Source organism: Alligator mississippiensis, chromosome 1 (assembly GCF_030867095.1).
Source record: "Alligator mississippiensis isolate rAllMis1 chromosome 1, rAllMis1, whole genome shotgun sequence".
Taxonomy (NCBI): Eukaryota; Metazoa; Chordata; order Crocodylia; family Alligatoridae; genus Alligator; species Alligator mississippiensis.
The window spans coordinates 471,598,875-471,621,777 of record NC_081824.1 but is presented as its reverse complement, the minus strand read 5'-3'; the positions used below and the strand labels follow the sequence as shown (position 1 = coordinate 471,621,777).

Below are 22,903 nucleotides of genomic sequence, written 5' to 3'. Positions count from 1 at the left end.
TTCCCACGCTCAGAGCAGTGATGTGGCTTCTCCCCTGTGTGGATGCGGTGGTGCCGGGCCGGGCCGGGCCGGGCCGGGCCAGGCCACGAGGGAAAGCTGCTCGAGCCCTGCTGCAGTGTGACACACAGGACACATCGGGCTCTCTAGGGGCCAGGCTGCAATGACACACACCCCCGTGCCCTGCCCGCTCCTACCCCGCGGGATGCACACCCTCTCGCAGCCCTGCTCCGACCGCCCACTACCCCTGGCCCCGCCCCTCCGCGCTGACCCGCCCCCCGCGCGTCCATCGCCCACAGCACACGACGGGGGTTCAACAGCCTCTCCGCCCCGCCCGCCCTCAGCCCGCCCACCTGCGCCGCGGCCAATGGGGAGCTTGCGCGTCACTACATGGGAGGGGGGCGGGGGGAGGAGCAAGGGGGTTCGCGCGTGCGCAGCGCAGCGCCGGCTGGGCGGCGGGGACGGGCCAGAGCGGCGGGAGGCGGCAGTCACGTGCCCGCGCTCAGGCCCCGCCCCGCGCCGCTGCCGGTAGGGCCGGGACTGCGTCCGTCGCCCCGGAAACGCGGCAGGAGCGGCGGGGGGCGGCGGCGGCAGCGTGTGGAGGCCGCGTCAGGCCCGCTTCCACACCCCGCCGCCCCGACACGAGGGAGGCCGGGTCTCTGCACGGGGGGGGGGGGGGGGGGGGGGGCAGCGCTGGAGTCCGGGACCGGGACTGGCCTCGTGAGAGCGGGTCGTCCTCGGCTGCGAGGGGTTGCCCACGGGTGTGTGTACGGGGGCGGGGGCGTGGATCTCCACATATACACTTGTACACGTATACACATAGGTGTGCATGTCAGTATACATACATGGAAAGAGTGTGTGTGGCAGTGCACATACATGTCTGCCTGTTTGCGCACACCTGCATGCACACACACGCAGTATGCACCTGCAGGCACGCTGTACCCTATGTGCTACACGTGCACTGTGTGTATACACCTACACATGCAGATGCGTGTGCATGCATGTACACACACACACACACGTGCATGCATGTACATGGCTGCATGGGCTCACACACCGAGTGCGTGAGTAGGGCTGGGAGTCAGTCAGCTCTGTGAGGCATGTGAACACCTGCATGCGATTCACGAGGTTTCCGGCAGGAAGCCGTAGCATCAGAAGCTGTTCGTATCTGCTGTGGCAAGAGGTAGGGGTGGGCGTCAGTCTACTATTTTTCATAATGAAAAACAGTGAAATTAATTTTTGAAAAGCAGGTGCCACAAAACTCAGGCCAGTTGCAGACGGGCGCCTGGAGCCGAAAGAGGCTGAGAAACCCCCGTACTAGGTACAGGAAGCCACGATGATCGCTTTCTCGACAGCATCTTCAGTAGCAACTGGGTATATTTTTCATGCCTGTTAATGGGGACTGATTTCAGACACGCTCCAGTGAAGACATTAAGTAGGACTGAAATTGTCTCCTTGTTTCATTCAGCGTAGGCCTAAAGGCCTCAAGTTGCAGTTAGTTGGTTACTGAACAAACTGCCGGTTTTCAGGGAGTCTCCAGCGCTCGACGCTCCTCACCTCCCGCTCCAGCGCTCGGCGCTGTCTCCCCCGGGCACTGACGCTCCTGGTTATGCCTCTGGCTTTGCTTACACAAGAAGTTGACCCAGTTTAACTCTGGTTTACTCAATCTGGTCAATTTAAGTAGCGCACACCAATTCACAGGTGGTTTTCTTGGTGTAGCTTGTGTTGATAACTTTTTAAAACCAATTTTATTTAAATAGGCACAATATCTGGCTAGGTGAGGGTTGAAATGTCATTTCCCACACCCTTTGCATAGTCATAATTCACTAATTGAGAAAATAACTTTTTTTTCTTCTTCTTTCAGCGCTACGACTTGTTGTGAAGCATTTACAGCTGCTCCACTTATGCATATTTTCCAACAGGCAGGATCTTTTGAAAACGATACCTAATGTTATATTATTAAAATGGCTATCCATACAAGGCAGAGTGTAAAAATGAAAATGCTGACAGGTATTTTTTAATCTTTTGAGATTTTAACTAACATTTCATTGATATTTATGTTTTATTAATTATCTCTGTAAGCAAATACAAATTGACGTATTATGCATCTACGAGACAAGGGTTGCTCAATTTCCATCCCCTGGGCCAAATGCAGCCCCATGGAGCCATCACATCTGGCTTGTGGGGCTCCCCATGGGTCTGGGGAATTGGCAGCAAGCGAGTGGTGGCCATGAACACAGCCTCCCCACCACTTCCCCTGCCAAATCCCCAAGCCCCAGTACCTGCATGGCTGGTCTGAGCCAAGCTATGCCTCTTTCCCCCGTGGGCCTGGGCCACGTTCCCCCACTTCGGGATCAGGGTTGGACCGTGTCCCCTTCCTTTCCTGCAGGGCCGGGTTGGGCCAGGCCACGCACTCTTTCCCTCCCTACGGGGTCACCTGGCTAGCCTTCTTTCCCTCTTGACAAGGATGGGTCAAGCTCCTTTCCCCATCAGGGCTGTGTTGAAGCCAGTTTGTCCCCCACCTGGCCAGATGGTGCCCACCCACGTGCCAGAGCAGGAACACCTGGATCCAGCCCGTGAATGTATTGGCCACTGGCAGTCTGGCCTGCTGTGTTGGGGCTGCACTGTACTATCGGTGGTCCATTAAACCAATTTTAAAGAAACGAGTCATGGAATCACAGATTATGCGATCATAATTTTATCACTACTTTATATTTTCCTTTCAAAGGAAAAACTAGAAGTACTCTGTGACAGGCTCACAGCCACAGGGGCTGCCATGACACCCCTAGCGGCCTTGCTGCTCCTGCCTGGCTCCAGCTCTAATGTCACTCTCTCTTCATTGTTCACCAGCCGTGCCTTGCTGTTAATATTACAGGTTGATTCAAGGAGGCTGCTAGCAGGCCTTAGAGTGAGCCCGAATCCAGTAAGTTTCCCCTGGGTCTGAGGCCCCATTGGCCACTATCCAGACATCCAACCTTGGTAGGTTCCTCTCGGCCTGACTACAGGTGCCCTACAGGGACCTAGCCTTAAGGGCAAACGGTGTGGTTCCTTTTCCTCCCCTACACCACGCCCTAAGCCTCAGAGATGTTCTCCCTTTGATTTTCCTTCTTATGCACTCTGCCCCCTTGAGCTCCCAGACCCCTCCACCGCCCAGCCCTGGACACAGGTGGCTCTGGGCCTCTTGGACCTCGTGATCTGGGTCTCAGCCTTTTTTCAGTTCTGGGACCCCTCCCTGGGTCCCACCCTCAGTGTGAGGGCTCCTGGGATACTGGCTCTCTAAGCAAGCCTTGAGTCTGCACCCCCAGGGTTCAAGGCTAAACATAAATCAATAAGAAACATCACCGCCGTCTGGCAGACACCTCAGTCTTTAGAGGTGTAACATAAAGACCACTTGCCTGTAAACCCAGTCTTCCTCAGTCCAAGAAACTTGCCTCTGTTTCCAGACCTGTAGAGTTGTTCAGCCAAAATCCAGTTCCCTTCAGGGACCCGGCGCCAGGAGTTCTGCACTGTGCAGTAGCTGGGGGGAAATGAACAGACTGGTGCAGACTCGGGGCTCATGTAGCTCCAGCCTGAGCCCTCTTCCAGCCAGGTGAGTCCCTCATTAGCTCCCCCCTGCCCCCTAAAAGCAGCCTCTCAGGCTGCTTGCTCTCCTAAAGGGTCAGGCACATCCCAGTGCCCTGTTACATATTCTGTATACTAGATAACCATGATAGTTGATTACTGTGTTAATTATTTGTACGTCCTTCCATGAGGAGAGGTGACAATCCTGACTAAAGTTCTGTTGTAGCAGATGCTGTACAAATGCAAATAAAGACTTAGGGTGTGTGTAAATGAAATGAAAATTCCCGTTTATGTCGACGCAACTGCATTTGTCACTATGGCCTGTTTGTTAGCTCTTATCCTGAAAAGATATAGTCTGAAAAAGCTCCATTTGTATTCGAAGGCCAAGTCTGTGTGTGCATAGTTTTCGACAAATGAGCTGTTAAACTCAGTAAGACTATTAGCGCATGAGGCTAAATGTTTGCATAATCATTTGCAGAAGTGGGGTGTGAAACTAGTTTTACAAATATACAGCAAAGCTAAGGCAGGTCTTACCTTTAAAGCCGCTAATCAGTCTAGTATTATGACTTCATTTGCTTAGCTAGAGTAAACCAAACAAAGGAAATGAGACTTAATAGATACAGCATGGGATACTGGAGTTTTTCCAGGTTAGTTTTATTTTGGTACTGTGTGTAGGCCACATTAGCCCACTGATTGCACTGGTTGTTGTGCAAACACACATGAGCTTCATGCTGATAAATTACAATTTTAAGCCTTGGGACCGTTCTCTTTCTCTCTTGGTTGGAGGATTTGGACCAAAAAGGAAAAACACAGGGAGGGGGGCCTTTGGGGAAGTGATTGAACAGAACAAAATCTGAAAAACGATTCTGTAAGAATATCTTCTTTTACCACCTGTCATGATGTAGAAATAGGCAAGAGGTCAGTTTGGCTTTTAAATTCAGGAGCAGTGTGTAGGTGTGGGATGAAAAAAACCACCCCATTTCTTCCACCTGTTCCCTTATATACTAAGCAAATCTGATTTAGAGAAAGAAGGGTTTTCTTTTTACTAAAACTGCACTTAACCTTGACCTGGCAATCGCATAGCATCATAGCTCTTAACTTATTTGACTATTTGATTACTGTAACTTTAAAAAAAATGAAACATCTAGGAATTAAGAACTGTAAAGTAATAGGTAGTGTGTTATTTTATCATCTCAGGTTCAAGCAGGACAGTTTCAGGAAAGTATGACTTGAGAGAGGCAGCCAGACAGACAATCCAAATGCTTCAGTTGGCAGGATGAAGTGATATGCTAATGTAAGAGAAAAGGTGGGTGTACAATGGCAAGGAAATAAATACCCGTTAAAGGGATGGGAGGTCTAGGACAGTGGTTCTCAACTTTTTTTGTACCAGGACCTATTTATGAAGATCAGTGGCCAGTCCCCACCTGCCTGCCCCCAGCCCTCCTAAAGGGAGCCCCCAGCTGCCCCTGTGCCATTCGGGCCGAAGTCCCGCAGTTCGTGCGGATTTCAGCGGAGAGAGTCCAGCCCCAGCACAGGCTGGAGGGAGGAGGGGAGGCCTGTGGCGGCCCCCCCCGCCCTGGTCTGGGGCTGCCATGCCTCACTAGGCAGCCTGGTCATGGTCCCTCCAGCGCGTCCCCCCAGCAGCGTCTCCCAGTTGCTCTGCCCATACAAGTATGAGCACCAGCCCACCTATGCAGCTCCCCCCGATGCCTCCTTCTCTTGCTGAAGGGGCAGGCGCCTACCCCTCCCGTCCCCCCTGCCCTGATGCAGCCTTGACGCCCGGCTATCTTCCCCCATATCTGGCAGGTACCCATCCCCACTGCCCACGCACACACAGTCCCCAAGTCCCGGACCTCCAACCCCCACTGATCATACACTTACCTGCATCCAGCTATTGGTGCTACTCCCAGGACCCTGCCTGGGTGCATGCAGGCCATGGGGATGTGTGTGCAGAGACACACGTGTGCCTGCTGCCTCCAGTCACCCAAGCAGTGACTTGCAGGCAGGCTGGAATGAAGGTTGTGTGTCTGGGGAATGACAAGCTAGATGTGTGTGGAATTAAGGGCTAGCTCTGAAGAAGATGACAGTGGGAGAGATTGGGGGTGGAGGGGAAGAGGTGGGAGAGGTGGATTCTTTGCTAGTGAGCTTCCCTGGGAGTCAGGCAGCGTGGGATAGCTAGGATCTTCCTGCCAGCCCAGCTGTAAGTGTTCGGATTCAATGCTGGCAAGCATAATAAATATTGTTATAGCGTTTTGATGATAGTGTTAGAGCACGGGTGCTCAGCCTCTGGTCCTTGGGCCAATTGCAGCCTGTGGAGCTATGATATCTGCCCCATTGGGCTCCCCACAGTTGGGAAATTTGAGGGTTTCTCACCTGTCTAAACTCTTTCTTCTGGTGAGATACCCCCCTCCCCCCCCATTGCCTTTGGATTGGTTTCTTGTCATGCCCCTACCTTTCCTCCCTCCATGGGCTTCGATTGGGGCTGGCCAAAAATCCCTTTTCATGCTGGATCAGGACTGGGCTGTGCCCTACCCCACTCTGGACAGCTGGATGGGGCCCTGTTATGAACTCCTTGGGCCCCAGATTGGAACCACTGACTGCGTACTGCTTGCATATGGATTGGGCACTGCCCATCCATCTCACCAGACAAGAAGGTTGAGCACTCTTTGTTAAGAGTGGTGTTTTAGCTGTGATGATCCAGGAAGTATGCAAAAGGCAAGGATTTTTTGGGTGTGGTGACTTTTATTGGACCAACTGTATGGTTGGAATTAAATTACTCCTCAATGTCTTCATCAGCGACTTGGACGAGGGAGTGAAGTGTACTCTGTCCAAGTTTGCAGATGACACAAAGCTGTGGGGAGAAGTGGACACGCCGGAGGGCAGGGAACAGCTACAAGCACACCTGGACAGGTTGGACAAATGGGCAGAAAACAACAGAATGCAATTCAACAAGGAGAAATGCAAAGGGCTGCACCTAGGGAGGAAATATGTCCAGCACACCTACTGCCTAGGGAATGACCTGCTGGGTGGCACGGAAGCAGAAAGGGATCTCGGAGTCCTAGTGGACTCCAAGATAAACATGAGCCGGCAGTGTGACGGAGCCATCAGAAAAGCTAATGGCACTTTATCGTGCATCAGCAGATGCATGACGAACAAATCCAAGGAGGTGATACTTCCCCTCTATCGGGCGCTGGTCAGACCGCACTTGGAGTACTGTGTGCAATTTTGGGCGCCACACTTCAAGAGGGATGTGGATAACCTGGAGAGGGTCCAGAGAAGGGCCACTCGTATGGTTAAGGGCTTGCAGACCAAGCCCTACGAGGCGAGACTAGAGAACCTGGACCTCTTCAGCCTCTGCAAGAGAAGGTTGAGAGGCGACCTTGCGTCTGCCTATAAGTTCATCACGGGGGCACAGAAGGGAATTGGTGAGGTTTTATTCACCAAGGCGCCTCGGGGGGTTACAAGAAATAATGGCCACAAGGTAGTAGAGAGCAGATTTAGACTGGACATTAGGAAGAACTTCTTCCCAGTTCGAGTGGCCAAGGTCTGGAACGGGCTCCCAAGGGAGGTGGTGCTCTCCCCTACCCTGGGGGTTTTCAAGAGGAGGTTAGATAGGCATCTGGCTGGGGTCATCTAAACCCAGCACTCTTTCCTGCCTATGCAGGGGGTCGGACTCGATGATCTATTGAGGTCCCTTCTGACCCTAACTTCTATGAATCTATAAGTTAGATAAGCTTTCAAACACAAGATTCATAAATTAATAGATTCATAGATGCTAGGGTTGGAAGGGACCTCAACAAACCATTGAGTCCGACCCGCTGCCTAGGCAGGAAAGAGTGCTGGGGTCAGAATACCCCAGCCAGATGCCTATCCAGCCTTCTCCTAAAGACTCCCAAGGTAGGGGAGAGCACCACCTCCCCTGGAAGCCCATTCCAAATTGTGGCCACCCTTCCCGTGAAGAAAGTTTTTGTGATGTCTAGCCTAAATCTGCTCTCTGTCAGTTTGTGACCATTGTTCCTTGTTACCCCAAGAGGCATCCTGGTGAACAGAGCATCTCCGGTTCCTTGCTGCGCCCCCCCTAATGAATTTGTAGTTGGCCACAAGATCACCTCTCAGCCTTCTCTTGTGGAGGCTGAAGAGGTCCAGATCCCTTAGTCTCTCCTCATAGGGCTTAGCCTGTAAACCCTTAACCGTACAAGTGGCTCTCCTCTGGACCCTCTTGAAGCTGTCCACATCCTTCTTAAAGTATGGTGCCCAAAACTGGACGCAGTACTCCATCTGGAGTCTGACCAGTGCCGCATAGAGGGGAAGTGTCACCTCCTTGGTTCTAGTTGTCATGCATCTGCTGATGCACGATTAAGTGCAGTTAGCTTTGCTGATGATTCGTCACACTGACGACTCATGCTCATCTTGGAGTCCACTAGGACTCCGAGATCCCTTTCCGCTTCTGCGCTGCTGAGAGGGTCATTTCCTAGCCAGTAGGTGCGCTGGATATCTTTACGTCATAGGTGCAGTACTCTGCATTTGTCCTTGTTGTACTGCATCCTGTTGTGTTCAGCCCACTTTTCCAACCTGTCCAGGTCTGCCTGCAGTCATTCCCTACCCTCCAGAGTGCTTACTTCACCCCACAATTTGGTATCATCTGCAGACTTGCACAGAGGACACTTCACGCCCACATCCAAGTCACTGATGAAGACACTGAAGAGTACAGGTCTAAGGACTGAGCCCGGTGGGAACCCACTACCCAGATGCTTCCAGGTCGATACCGACCCGTCTGCTACCACTCTCTGGGTGCGACCCGCAAGCCAATTTGCCACCTGCCAGACCGTGTAAACATCTAAGTCACAGCCTCTTAATTTATTTAAGAGAATGGGATGAGGTACGGAATCGAAGGTCTTCCTAAAATAAAAAAAAACAACATCCACCTCTACTTCTGCATCAGCATTTTGTGACCTGGTTATAAAATGAAACCAGATTAGTCAGGCATGATCCACCTGCTACGGATCAATGCTGGTTGCCCTGCTGCATTATTTTTCCCGCTGGACTCCCACAAATATGATCCTTAATAATCTTTTCAAAGACTTTTCCAAGGATGGAGGTGAGGCTGACTGGCCTATAATGACTTGTATCCTCTTTCCTCCCCTTCTTGAAAATGGGGACCACGTTGGCCCTTTTCCAGTCCTCTGGGACCTGACCCGAGTGCCACGAGTGCTCAAACAGCCGTGCCAGTGGCTCTGCAATGACACCGGCAAATGCCTTCAGTACTCGCGGATGCAGCGCATCTGGGCCTGCTAACTTAAACACATCCAGTCCATCCAAGTGACTCTGCACCACGTCAGCGCCGACAGTTGGTAGGCTGGTATCCCTCTGATCCCATCTAAGAACCTGTTAGGAGACTGATCTTGACCCTTGTTCAAGGACACTGAGGCAAAAAACTCATTGAATAGCTCAGCCTTGTCCCCCCTGTCTGTCACTAATTGCTCGTGTTTCTTCAGTAGGGGTCCTGTGCTGCCCTGCGCCTTCGTTTTGCTCCCTACATACCTGACAATAGACTTCTTGTTGTCTTTAATTTGTGTTGCCAGCCTCAGCTCTGTAGTTGCTTTGGCTTCTCTAACTGCCACCCTGCAAGTGCAGGCCAAGTAGATACACTCCTCCTTGGTAGCTTCCTCCTGCTTTCACCACCTATATGCCTTCTTTTTTTTTTTGCCCTTAGGCTCTTCTGGATGTTTGTGTTTAGCCAAGGAAGTTTTTTGGCCCCTTTCTCCCCTTTCCCTCGCACTGGGATCATCTCCCTCTGTGCCTGAAGGATCACTTCCTTTAGGAACGACCTCCCTTCCTGGACTCCCATCTCGCCAATACTCCTCTCCTGCAGTGCATCGCTGGTTAAACTGAGCACACTGAAGTTAGCCTTCCTAAAGTCAAGCACCTCCATCCTATTATTATCTTACCCACTCGACGCCGTATGATAAATTTGATTGAGTGAGTGGTGGTCACTGTCCCCAAGGTGACCACGAATCTGTAGTTCCCCTACCAGGTCATCCCCCATAGCCAACACCAAGTCCAGTGGGACCGTATACTTCCTGCGTTAGGTGAGCGGTTGGATTTGGCTGACTGCTTTTCCCAGCAGATGTCAGGGTAGTTTAGGTCCCCCATGACAACCATGGCCCTAGACTGTACGGCCTCTGAGAGCTGCCGCAAGCATTCCCAGTCTAGCTCTGCTCCTTGATGTGGTGGCCTGTAGCAGACCCCCATCACCAGGTCCCTTTCCCCTTGACCTCCGTGTGTCCTCACCCACAATGCTTTAACTTTCTCTTAAGACTCCCTTCTGTGCACTCACCTGAACACGGTCTGAAACCAATGATGCTGATGCGCAGTTCAGACTCCTCCTGCTCTCCCCTCAACTAAATAGGGATGGGAGAAAACCCCTTCCCACGTCCCTACAGCTGGCCCAGGTCACCTTACTGCTGCTGCTGGTTCCTTACCACGGCACAGGCGCCAAGGGCGCACACATGCTTGCTTCAGCATCCCAAGTAAAAGTCAAATGCTCTAGGTGAGGCTTGAACTCACAACCTTAGCAGTACTTCCATAGGGTTGTTTTTACAAGTACCACATGCTAACCCACTGCACCACCAGAGCTGAACTGAAAGGCTCTTTGTCACTCTTTTAGAGCATTGGTTGAAAGTAATTGTATCTCTGCTATTGGCTTTTGGATTTAATAAAGACATTTGAACTGAATTACTGACACGCTCAACCAAATTCTAACACAACATACAGGGCGCATCTACATGTGTCACTATGGCAACTTTACTGTGCTGTGTGTGTGGCACATGATTATTTTTAGCCGCTACTTCACCGTAGTGGCGCGCTATACCAGGGGAGTGTGTTGCAATGGGGACGTAGCTGCTGTTTGCGTGTAGATGCCCATGGATGTTACATCGCCAATTTTGTTTCTTATACTGCTGTTTTTCCAAATGTTTCTAATAAATCAGAGAAAACTAGGGTTGAAAGGGGTTCCAGTAACTCATCTAGTCCAACCCCTTGCTAAAAGCAGGACCATCCTTAATTTGATCATGCCAGAGACTTGTCGAGCCGGGCCTTAAAATCCTCCAAGAGTCCACCACCCTCTAGATAAGCCGTCCCAGCACTTCACCAATCTCTTAGTCAGAAAGTTTTTCCTAATGTCCAGCTTGTTCACATCCCTTCTGTAGTAGGGGGCACAAAACTGAGCACAGTACTCCACATGTAACCTCACCAGTGCAGAAAAGTGGGGAATAATGACTTCCCTCAGTGCTGACAACACTCCTACTAATGCAGCCCAGTATGCTGTTAGCCTTCTTGGCAACAAGCACACACTGTTGGCACCTATTCAGCTTATTGTCCGCTGTAACCCCCAGGTCCTTTTCTGTGGAGCTGCTGCTTAGCCAGTTGGTCCCACGCCTGTAGCGGTGCATGAGACTGTTCTGTCTTAAGTTCAGGACTTTGCACTTCTTCTTCTGGAGCTTTGCCTTCTTCCCCTGCATGGCTGGTTTCAGGCCTGGCCATTCTTCCTTCCATGGGACTGCCGTGGGGACGGGCATGCCCCCAACCTGCCGCTGTAGTGGGGCCTTGTCAAGCCCCTTGGGCTCGGGTTGAGGCTGACAAAGCCCCCTTTCTGCGCTGTCTTGGGGCTGGCGTGCCCCCTGCCTCCCTCTGCACAGATGGATGGGGCCCTGGCATGCCTTTGTTTAGAGCGATGTTTGAGCACCCCGTGGTTTGAGCACCCGTTTGTGTAGAGTTATGTTCTACCTGTGATGATCTAGGAAGTATGCAAGAGGCAAGGATTTTTGGGTGTGATCACTTTTATTGGACCAACTGAATGGTTGGAATTAAGTTAGACAAGCTTTCAAACGCAAAACGTTCTTTGTCAGTGTTTTAGAGCATTTGCTTAAAGCAGGTGTTGTCAACCTGGGGTATGCCTACCCCTGGAGGTAATTTGAAAGGTCCCAGGGAATGTACAGGGGCGGGTGCAGATGTAGCACACCTGCTGCCTCACAGGAGCAGGGCCAGGGCGGAGGGAGAGCAGGGCCCACAGAAGCTGCGCTGCCGCTGCTGTGCCACTCACCGTGCCCCTGCTCTGTCTGGCCCTCGCCACCCCCCGCCACGTCTGACCGTTCGCCACCCCCACCTCCTCCGCATCCGGCTGCTCCCACCCCCCTGGGGGTACACTTTTTAAAAAGGGGGCTGCCGGGGGTACACTTACTAAAAAAAAGGTTGAAAACTACTGGCTTAAACTCACTATATATCTGCTATTGGCTTTTGGATTTAATAAAGACATTTTAGCTGGATTTAATAAAGACATTTTCCTGACATACTCAATCAAACTCTAACACAACATGCAGTGTTGTTCTGGCTTTTGAAGACTGCCCAGAAACCTGTGCTTTTTTATTAATTGCTGATCATTTTACAGCTTTTAGAGAAAAAGGAAATTAGTTAAGCTCTTTCTGAGTAGTAAGATACTCATGTTTATTAAAAGCTTAATGAAATTTGGGACAATAACGAAATAATACCTTTAAAATATTTTTTAGAAGTTATGCATTTATATTAGGGGCATACCGATAGAGATTTTTGGGGCCGATATTGCTAGCTGATCTTTAAGGAGGCATATTTGCTGATACCGATCTGGTTTCCGATACAGCTACCTCCAGCTGGTTAACTCCGGTCTGGTGGAAGGGGAAGGAGAAGGAGAAGGGGAAGGGGAAGGGGCGTGGCGGGGGTGCAGATCAACGCTGCCTATGGTGAGGGAGGAGGCAGAGGGAGGTGCTGCCCAGGCGGGGTGCAGGGGACGGAGCCAGAGCTCGTGATAGGGGGCCAGCTGTCACCGCTGCTTGCAACCCGGGAAGGCACTGGGGGGACATGTGCCCCCCTGGATCTGTGTGGGACGGGGCAGGCTGCAGCCAGGACCGCGTGGGGCTCTTCTCGGCAGGGGCTAGGCTTGGAGTGGGTGCCGGCAGCGCTGGGAGGATGCTGCATCCAGCCCAAATTTTGCCAGGGCTCTGCTTCCAGCGCCACCACCGCCAGCCACTCGGTGCAGCCCTGGCTCAACGCCCCACCTCCACCCATGCACCAGGAAAACCCGGGGCTGCATTGGGCTGCTGGCAGCGGTGGCACTGGGAGCACAGCGGTGGTGAAATTTGGGGTGGATGCAGCATCCTCCCAATGCCACCGACGCCCTCTCCGAGCCCAGCCTCCACCGAGAAGAGCTCCACGCAGCCCCGGCTGCAGCCCACCCTGCCGTGCACAGATCCAAGGGGCGCGCCCCCCCCCCCCCCGCCCGTGTCCTCCCAGAGTGCAGGTAGCAGTGGGAGCCACCTCCCCCCACCACAAGCTGGAGCTCCCCCTCTCCACCCTGCCTGGACAGCACCTGTCCCCACCCCCTCCATCACCAGCGGGAGCCTTGATCTGCCCCCCACATGCCGCTTTCCTCCCCTTCCACCACACTGGACTTGCCAGCTGAAGGCAGCTCTCCACGCTGCCAGATGTGCTCCTTGCTTCCTGAGTGCTGTGCTGTGACTGTACAGCACAGGCATTTATCAGCCAAATTATCAGCCCCATCGGGCCGATATCCGATACAGCCAGTTTTATTTGTACTGATACCGATCCGATATCAGACCAAGGTATCAGTGCACCTCAAGTTTATATGATCGCTCACAGTGCTGCTAAGTGGTGCAAATCACAAGCTCTCTTATTGTACCTGTAGGCTTTCATATATGACTGCAAAGTTGCTAACTTTTCTTATATACAAAAAACTAGAACTCTGGGTTCCAAAATGATACCTTTTATTAGACCAACTGGAAAATGGCAAGAAAACTGCCCTTTTCTGCAGGCTTTCGGGATCAAAGTCCCTTCGTTAGGCTCTGGGAAAAGTGTAGATGTTACAAGATGGTAAAACGTCCCCATAGGTAGGAAAGAAACTTCATTTTTGCACAGAGGGAGCTGAAGATGGAGGGCCGTCCCTCTGGGTCCTTGAGAATGTCTTTGTGAGCTGTGCTGAGTAGCTCTTTGATGTGTAGGAACTTTTCTTATAACCTTTCAAGTAAAAATGCGAATTAAACAGATGCTTGGCTTGCATGTTAACATCCTATTTGTCAAAGTTGTAGTTCTTGTGCTGCTCTTTCTCCAAATTTTCCTCATAAAGATTTTTCATAATCAGCTATTAATTAGTACTTTTGCTTTCAAGTAACAGTTCAAAAAAATCAAAATGTATTAGCTGAGAGACTGCTCATTTTCAAATAAGAACAAAAAATAATCTTGTATTTTAACTTTTTCCCCCTCCAGATATGTCAGTTGACCAGTTTAATAGTGGATGGGATTAAGTTGTCCTTTTGGTGATACCAAGCGTACATTAGGTTTGAGTGTAACCTCCTAAATCCCTGTTGTGCTGTGCTCTTAATGAATAGCTTCACCAAGGTTTTGGTGTTAACGTGCAAGACTATTTTATCAACCTTTGTTAATTATAGAGTTTTGAAATTGTGCTCTGTCACGATTGATATTTTCAAAACTGTACATGTATTCTTGATGATGTACTAGCAGTAAGATGCACCGATAAAGATGTTTTGGGCCGATACCGATGGCTGATTGTAGACCATCCATATTGGATGATACTGATCCAATTCCAATATGCAGCCTGGCAGCTTGGAGAACAGCATTTGGCTGGTAAGTCTGTGGGGGTGAAGGGGTGTTGGGAAGGAAAGAGGCATGGGGGCGCAGATTGAGGTCCCCCGCAGTGAGAGAGGGAGTGGGGCTGGGGCAGGGGCAGGCACTGCCCAGCTGAAGTGGGGCAGGACGTGAGACGGAGCCGCAACTCATCCGAGGGTGGCAGGGAGGGAAGGGGTGGCTCCCACTCCTGCACGCGTCCCCAGGGCAGGCTTGTTTGGAGATTTTGGTGCCAGGAGATCAAGTGCTAGAATAAAGTCGTATATTAAAGACCATTAAATCACTAGTACCACGTAGCATTCATTCAGGAGCTGTAAAGAATGAAATGACTGAGCTTGTCTTGCATTTAAAAGCTTTTCTAACTTGATCTTAACTACACAGTGGATCCAGTAAAAAATATCACCCTAAGAAACTCTTGCCTCTCTCCTAAGAAAAATACAGTCTCATTAAAATCACCTATTATAACAGAGGGTTGTAAACTATACCTTACTTTTAAAACAGGTCTGAATGGTGGTCGTGGCGATTATAAACCCATAATCCATAGACGAGTGCTATCTTCAACTGTTTGAAGAAGTAAACAGATAAAAAAAGGGGGACAAGCCAGTGCAGCTTTTGTAACAGGAAACAATTTGTCTCTAGTCTTTTCGATCATTTGAACAAAACCGGTGGATGAAACTGAAGTGGAAGAGTTCACCGAATGAGAGAAAATGAGGGTTGGAAGGGACCTCAGGAGGTCGTCTAGTCCGAGCCCCTCATGAGGTGCAACTCCAGGTGTGCTTTGGCCCTCCTGATTTCGTCCCTGCATGCCAAGCAGTACTGTTATGCTCCTTCCTAGTCGTTGGTCCAACTTTCTACTTCTTGCACGCTGCCTTTTTGTGTTTTAGCGTGCTGAGAGTTCCCTGCTAAGCCGACCTGGTCATCTGCCATTCTTGCTAGTCTTTCTGCGCATTGAGACGGTTTATTCCTGTGCCCTCCGTCAGGTTTCTTTAAAATACAGCCAGCTCTCCTGGACTCCTTTTACTTTCCGATTGGCCTCCCAGGGGAGCCCGCCCATCAGCACTTCCTGAGTGAAGGGAAGTCTGCTTTTCTGAAGGGCGGGGCTCGTACCCTGCTGCCTGTCTGCCTCCTGATCCTGAACTCAGTCATCTCGTGGTTGGTGCTGCCCCCGGTGCCATTCACTGATTGATTCCCCACCAATTCTTCTCAGTTTGTCAGCAGGAGGTCAGGAAGAGCATGGCCCCTACTTGGCCTCTGCACCGCTTGCACCAGGAGGTTGTCCCCAGCACTCTCCAGCACTTTCCTGGTGTGCCTGTGCGCTGCTGTATTGCCTTCCCAGCAGATGTCGGGGATTGAAATCCCCCATGAGAACCGTGGCCCGTGATTGGTAAATCCGCTCACTGTTTGAAGAAAGCCTCATCCACCACTTCCTCCTGGTCTGGTGGTCTGTAGCAGACACCCACCATGACATCACTCGTGTTGCTCTTCCCTCTGACCCGAACCCAGAGACTTCCTACAGACCTAGCTCCAGTTTCAGACCGGAGCTTTGAGCCGTTGTACAGATACTTGTGCATGTGCAATTCCTCCGTCTCTCCTCCGCTGCTTGTCCTTCCTGAACAGTTTATATCCACCCATTGCAGTGCTCCAGCCATGCGCGCTGTCCCACCAAGTCTGTTATTCCAGTCATGTCATGGTTCTGTGACTGCAAGGACTTCCAAGTCTTATTGCTTATTTCCCAAGCTTCATGCATGTGTGTACAGACACCTGAGGACCTAGCTGATTGCTCTGCTTTCTCAGGAAGAATGAGAGGCTTTCCTTTTGCCTCAAGTTCTTGCACTTCCTCCAGGTCACCTGCTTCCCCACTTACCTCAGGGCTTTGGTCTCCATCCTCCAGCGCACAGAGTTTAAATTTTAAAGCCTTCCTCACTAGGTTAGTGAGCCCGTCTGGAAATAAGTCGTTCCCTCTCTTCGTCCTGTGTCTCCCTAGCAATCCTTCTTGGAACAACTTCCCTTGGTTGAAGAAGCCAAAGCCTGCTGGTGTCACTGTCTGTGTCGCCATGCATTGATCTGCAAGATGCGTCTGCTTCCGATCAGGCCCTTCCCTTTGACCAGCAGTATTGAGGAGAACACCACCCGAGTCCCCTTCCTCTTCACCCTGGCACCCAGAGCCCTGTAGTCACTTTTGATCTGCTCAGGGTCGCCCCTGGCAGTATCACGGGTGCCGACATGGATGAGCAGCATGGAGGTAGCCAGAGCCTGGATGAGTGTGGGTAACTGCTCCGTGACCTCTCAGGTCCAGGCTCCAGGGAAGCAGCAGAGCTCCTGAGACAACAGGTCAGGCTGGCAGACGGACGCCTCTTCCCCTAGAGGAGGGAGTCTCCAACCACCCCCACCCTTCACTTCCTCTTGGTGGCAGTGGTCTCGACCCTCCCTCTCTTGGAAAGGCTTGGCCTGGCCTCTGCCACCGATGGAACATGCTCCTCCTCTGCTGCTGGGGCTTCACGTCTCTTCTCCAGGCAAACCGCTGCAGGTGGGCGTGAATATTTCTCCTTGCTGCAAGAGGTCACAAGCTTTCAGCTTCTGCCTTCCTTGGCGTTCAAGTCCTCTTCCTTCTCTAGTGCCGCCCTTGGCAGTCTTGTCACCACAGTAGAAGTATCCTCAAGCATCAAATTGATGAAGTTGTCATGGTGGAGGATGCTTTGGAGCCTCGCCATCTCCTCCTGTAGCTCTCTCGCCTGCTTCCCGAGGGGCACCACCTGAACGCGCGGCTCACATCACAGGCTCCCCCATCTCGCTGTCACTGAAAGGAACCTGCCAGTGGCAAACCCCGTGGGGTAGATGGTGAGCGCTCCTGCCTGGGTGGACACCTCACAGGTAGGAGCCCAGAGAGAGCTGGCAGTGGCAGTGGCTCGGGGATTTTGATGTCTTCCAGGCGTGTCACTGGGTTTCTTAATCCGCTCCCTCTCTCTGCTCGCCCCTCTTTCCAACCAGACCTTTCCTAGCAAACTCCCTTGTAAACTGGCCTCTGTGCTGCTCCTTGGTCCCAAAAGCTTCCCTTTCCCCTGCTAACCCACTTCCTCTCTCCAAGTTTACGGTGAAGGAAGGTGAGAGAGGTTTCCAGATAAATGACCTAGCAAACGCCGCCTCCAACTTCCCTCTCACTCTGGACTCCAGTTAAGCAAGGAGCACAAGAACTGGTCTAATTGCTGTGTTTTACCTACTTACACTAAATAGATGTAGATTAGGTACTCTCAATTAAAGAAAGGTCTTACATTAAAGGCTCCCCTTTAAAGAACGGGGGGCAAACTGACCTGTGAACTAACTTTAAAAAAACATATTATTTCTATATATAAATAGATACATGTCTATATAACTGTACCTTTGACACAGTGGTTCCCAAACTGTAGGTCACAACCCCAAATGGGCTTGAAACATCAGCAGGCTGGGGTGGCAGGGGTGGGGGGCTATGGGTGGGGAGCGAGGGGTCATGCTGAGGAATGGGGCCATAAATGGATCGTGCTGAGGAAAAGTTTGGGAGGCACTGCTCTGACAGCCTGCCTTGTGACTGCTGTGGTTTGCTTGACAGTCCAAACCACACTTTTACAGTTACACCGCTCTTAGTCTTGTTACAAAGACTGTACTGTGCAGTGTGCACACCCGTCACCGTCACATTGAAACCTGCAAACTGACTTATGAACTGTTTGCAAACTGCCCCGTTTGCTGCCCCTGGTCACGCAGAGTCTCCTTTTCTCCCCTCCTGGCCCTTGTTAAGACTTTTGTCAGACAGAGGTAGCAGTCCCCCAGCTTGCAGCACTCCCAGCTCCTTAGAGCACGTGCCCAGACGTACACGCAGCCCCAGCTCACTTTCCTTCCAGGGGTTCGGGTCAGGTGCCTGGCTCCTCTTCCCTCGTCTCCTTTGCCCTGTTTGCTGCCCCTGTTTACCTTGTTTCTCTCTACTGAGCCTTTCAATGTACCTCAGTCTAACGTTTATATTTAAATTCTCTTTTATTTAGAGCCCTTGCTTTCTGTAAGTGCCTTCGTTGCATCCCAAGACAAAAGCTGCTGCGTCATTGAACCAGTTAGTCTCCAGCGTGCCACCCTGCCCAGATTTCTTCCAAGGAAGGAGTAGTGGATGTGATCTCTGCAAAAAGAAAGCTTGTCTGGTAAAGAGCAATTTTCCTCTTTAAGTAGCTTTTGACATTAAAGCAAAGAACTCTCAATACCATATTTTATGTACTTTTGAAAAATGGGCTGTTTACTTGGTTCTGTCTGTGCGGGATATGCAGATTGAGGACTGTACTGTGTCATACACAAACATCTGCGACCCTGGGTAGAGTATGTAATGCTGTAAACGTTACAGTCCACGTGCTTGCACAGAGCATTGCATAGAAACTAGAAGAGTTTGTGCCAGAGCCAGGGGCACAGGAGTGGCTTTTTAAGAACTGTCCTTATGTCTGTTTCTTTTAGTTTGTAGAGGTTAAAACTTTCTGAAACATTATGCAAAGCTGAGGTATTGCACCCCTGCTAATACAGTATGTAAATATTCTCATTACATTTGGGGGGCATATTTCACCATTTTGACATATAGCAGTGCTATAGAGGGGCATCACAAGGAGAAATCTATACCTGCAGCAATGATGAAGCAGTTATATTTCAGACATAACATCATTCTTTGTAAAAATAGTCCTCACTCTCTCTAGGCTAAAACATCACGGCCACCTGTGAGGTTTGTTATGCTACAGTCAAAACTGCAGTTGAAAGGGATTTCTTCTTTCCTTTTAGTTTTGTTAACTTACGGAGGAGGAAATAATTTCAGTTCACTTTAGGAATCGGTCCCGTTCCTTTGCACCTGTTTTCCCTAAGTTAGTCCTTGGAACAATACCGGCTCAATTATAGTGAAGTAATATCATGCATTTTGAGCTTGTGGAATCCACAGACCGTGTAATTCTCTGCATTTCCTCCCCCTTCCTTGCATCCCACTTTTTGACAGTGTCCTTCTGCTGGAGCTACGCTGGAAAACCTTGCAAGCTTGCGTGTGCGTGTGTGCGTGCATGTGTGTGCGTGTGCACACATGCTGCATGCAAAATCCTACACTTTGTTTAGTCTGCAGAACCTCTTCTGTTAGCTAACGCTCCAGGCTCCGCAAAGGTGCAGTGAGAGAGGAGCACTAGTAAGTACCTAAGGCAGAAAGCAAACAAGGGCTTTATCACTGGTCTTTAACTCCTATCAAAAGGGGAGGGAGGGAGAAGTCATTTAAACATGAGGCTTGAATGAAAATTAGCATGGATTAGTCACAGTTGTCCCAGGAGTCCTGTTATCTCAGGTCACAGGTACTTATGGTAGGGAGTGGGGTACTTTACCTGTAGGATCCCCAAGTGAAAGACTCTTGAGGGAGCCAAGAGGGGGAGGAAGAGTCCTGGGTCTGTTTTTAGCCAAAGGGAATTCCCCTTGAGGCATGGCAGGAGTAGTGAGTGTCTCCCTGTCTTTTCCCAGTGGATGAGCTCCTGGGCAGTTCATGCATGGAGGAAGGATGACTCTCTAGCCTGTTCCCCGCAGGTAAACTGCGACAAATTGAACTGATTTGGAGAAACAAGTGGGTTACGTCTGAGCAGCTTCCTTGCTTGCTAGTCAGTTGGCTGAAGAGTGGTTGATGCTCATGTTACTTAATACTAGATTTACCCTTCTGTGGCCCCTGGCAGAGAGATCGGGGCATTCATCCTCCACTTTGCACAGACTGGAGGGAACAACCTGGCTCCCATCTTAGTTTTGAAGAACTTCATTGCTGAAAAATCAAATGCGCACGTGTTCCCTAAGGAACGTATCCATTCAAAGGCATGAAATATAAATGTATATTGTTACGTGCAAATGCTTTGCACAAGTACATTTGCTGGATGCATTTGGTATGTTCTTCAAGCAAGTAGTGTCGTTAGCTGTTAAATTCTTGACTCCTCTGTTAGGCTTGGGACAGAAATTACACACAAGCTGGTCTAAGAGATTGGAAACAGGTTCAGATCTGGAACACAACAGAAGGATGGTGCACATTAGCCACTTTCAAGATTGCCTAAACGGGTTTAAGATAAGCCTGGATGGATGTAGTATTAGACTGAACTGATTTAGATTAAACTGGTTTATTGTACTTCTGACCCAGACCCTCTCCAGATTCATATTAACACATAGTCCCCCAGCATCCCTGGACCTCTGCCAGCCTGCAAGGGAAAAACAGCCTTTGCCCACGTTTTCCTCCATTAAAAGACAATCCACTGTTAAAGTTTGTTGATCCAGTTTTAACGTTTGTTCGTGACCCTTTCATAGGCACTTGTGACCCCCTTTTGGGACACAACCCGCGAACTGAGAACCGCTGCGGTAGAGCAGCAGGGTCGGTCGCGGAGCGCGCTGCTGCGGAGCGGAGGGGCAGTGCCGCTCAACCCTGTGAGACGGGTCCCACGTACCAGATCAGACCTCTTTGTGGGCCAGATTAAGCCTGTGGGCTGGAGATTGCCACCCCCTCTTATAGCTCCTTTTCAGCTGGGGCTTTGTAGATGCTCCTGTTACCTTGTTTCTACATCGAAAGACTCGTGCTACACGGCAGGGTAGGCTTTCACCTCGTAGACTAAGTCAATCAGAGGTGCGTAAGCTTTTGTAAGCGAGCTCGCTTCATACCCCTTTCTTTTTCCTCCCTTCCCTACCCTTTGTTTTCCAGTAACTGCTCTCTGTTTAGAACCGCTGCTTCCTGAAACGTCTTGTTTGACAACAGAGCCGTCCAATTTCTGAGTGGCTGGGGCTGCAGCCCCCCTATCCGCATGCTGTAGGGGCTGCATGCCCACCAGAGCCGCCTCCTGCACGAGCTGAAAGGGGTCTGCAGGACCTCCCCAGCCACAGACTCCCTTGCACCAGGACTGTGCCGCCCTGCCTTGGCCCTAGTGCAGAAGGGATGGCGGGGGGAAGTGGGCACGCAGGAAGCAGATGTTGGGCTAGGGAAGGGGATTTTGGTGGCAGCAGCAGCAGCGAAGCGATGGGGCAAGCAGACTCGGGACTGGGAGTTTGGGAGCTGCACGCAGCCCACAGGCCGCCAGTCGGATGGCCGTAACTGGTTGGCTTTCTGTGGTTTACTCTCCTTATGTGCTGTACCTATATTCATTTTAGTTCTCGTTGAGTTTTCCTTTTCTTACTCTTTCTTCGAAACATCTCCTAGGTTGATCCTGACGGTAAAATAAGCGTACCCGTTAAGATGACTGCGGGGAAAGTATCCTGTTTTCATCTACGCAGCCTGGTGAGTTCCACGATTTACATTTGAAAAGTACCTCTTACAGCACATGTCCTTAGAGCTGATTTTTTCTATTATATGATAAGCTTCTCATGGCTTTTCCCTCCCCCGATACGTGTGAAGTGGGTCTAGACTTTTGGGAGATTGCATGTTTTTCTGTCGGCAAACCACAGGGCGGGTCAGCACTGCTACTTAGGACGCCGTAACGTGCGACTTCTCGGAGCGTGTGACAAAACGTTCCCGTTGACTTTACACGGTATTTAGTATTGCCAGCCCCACAACCATCGCTAGTTGTGCCATTGCATTGCTGTTGCGGCTGTTGCATTGGTTAGCAGCAGCCCCTGAACTGACAAGCTCCACACGTCTTCAAGGCTCCCAGGAGGCAGTTTCCGGACTGGCGTTATCACCGACGGACCGCGCTGGGCATGGCTTACGGCGCTAGCAGTGCCGCGGTGCTTGCAGCGGGCATGCTGACAGCCTCTTATCCCACGGAGGGCTCCTGACGGTCTGTCCGTCTCCCTGGATGAAGCAGGGCTGGCCAGAAGTCACGCGCTGCGGTCCTGAGGAGAGCAGTGCCGGGGCAGGGTTCAAGTCAGGATGTCGTCATCACGCTGGGACGTTTCTCCGCCTTCCTGCTGAGAGCGTCTCGTCTCTGCTTCCTGTGCTCCAACAGCCAGCGCGGAGGCGAGAGAGGCAGGGAGGCGGTGAGGGGACGGGAACATGAGCAAGGCAGATGCCAGTGCTGTGGGCCCCACGGGGCGGGGGGGGGGCGGGCGTTGCCGGAGGGATTTTTCCCTGGGGCCGGAGGCTGCTTGTGACAGCCGAGGGAGCGGGGCTCTCGTCTGACGGTCGGGTGCGAGCACGCTAGAACGATTCAAACGAGGCAAAGCACAGGCTCCGCGCCCCAAACTGGAAAGGTGTCGCTGCATTCGAGTTGTTCCTGCGCAGCGTTGAAGCGTGTTCACGCTCGGTGACAAAGCTCGTTCACCCTGCGTGATGAAGTATGTTCACACACAACAGCGAAGCACGTGGACACACAACGAAGTGTGTGCACACAAACAGCAAAGCCTGTTCACGCGCAGTAGCGAGCGGTCTAACTGTTGTTAGGCGTGAGCTCGCTGAGAGCAACCGAGATGAAGCAGAGGAGAGGCCCCACACGCCAAACTGGAAAGGTTTTGCTCTGGTTCAATCCTCAGCTCGTTCACAGGCAGCAGTTAACACGTGTTCACGCTCAATGATGAGGCGTGTTCAAATGCAATTAGGTGCGTTCACACTCAGCGATTTAAGAGCGTTGAAACGCATTTACACGCAGCGTTTAAGCACATTCGCATAGACGAGTGACGCGCCTTCCCTTCCTCCTCAGGGATTAGAGCTTACTAGCAGCTGCCCCTT

General features: G+C 51.1%; 1 long non-coding RNA gene and 1 other non-coding gene across 7 annotated transcripts; one reads left to right on the top strand and one right to left on the bottom strand.

Annotated features, from left to right (window-relative positions):
* The first annotated feature begins 764 nt into the window (after positions 1-764).
* LOC132248712 (uncharacterized) lies at positions 765-21,669 on the top strand. 6 transcript variants are annotated; one of them, XR_009460055.1, is made up of 4 exons: positions 765-2,007; positions 4,756-4,864; positions 18,261-18,410; positions 21,440-21,669. It is a non-coding gene; the product is annotated as an uncharacterized LOC132248712 (long non-coding RNA). The 6 variants fall into 6 exon arrangements; XR_009460059.1 differs by lacking the exon at positions 21,440-21,669 and having other exon boundaries at positions 4,756-4,852; positions 18,261-18,498; XR_009460053.1 differs by lacking the exon at positions 21,440-21,669 and having other exon boundaries at positions 18,261-18,498.
* Positions 10,101-10,194, bottom strand: TRNAT-UGU (transfer RNA threonine (anticodon UGU)). Its single transcript has 2 exons — positions 10,157-10,194; positions 10,101-10,136 (listed from the first exon to the last, which is right to left on the bottom strand). It is a non-coding gene; the product is annotated as a tRNA-Thr (tRNA).
* Positions 21,670-22,903: the final 1,234 nt, after the last annotated feature.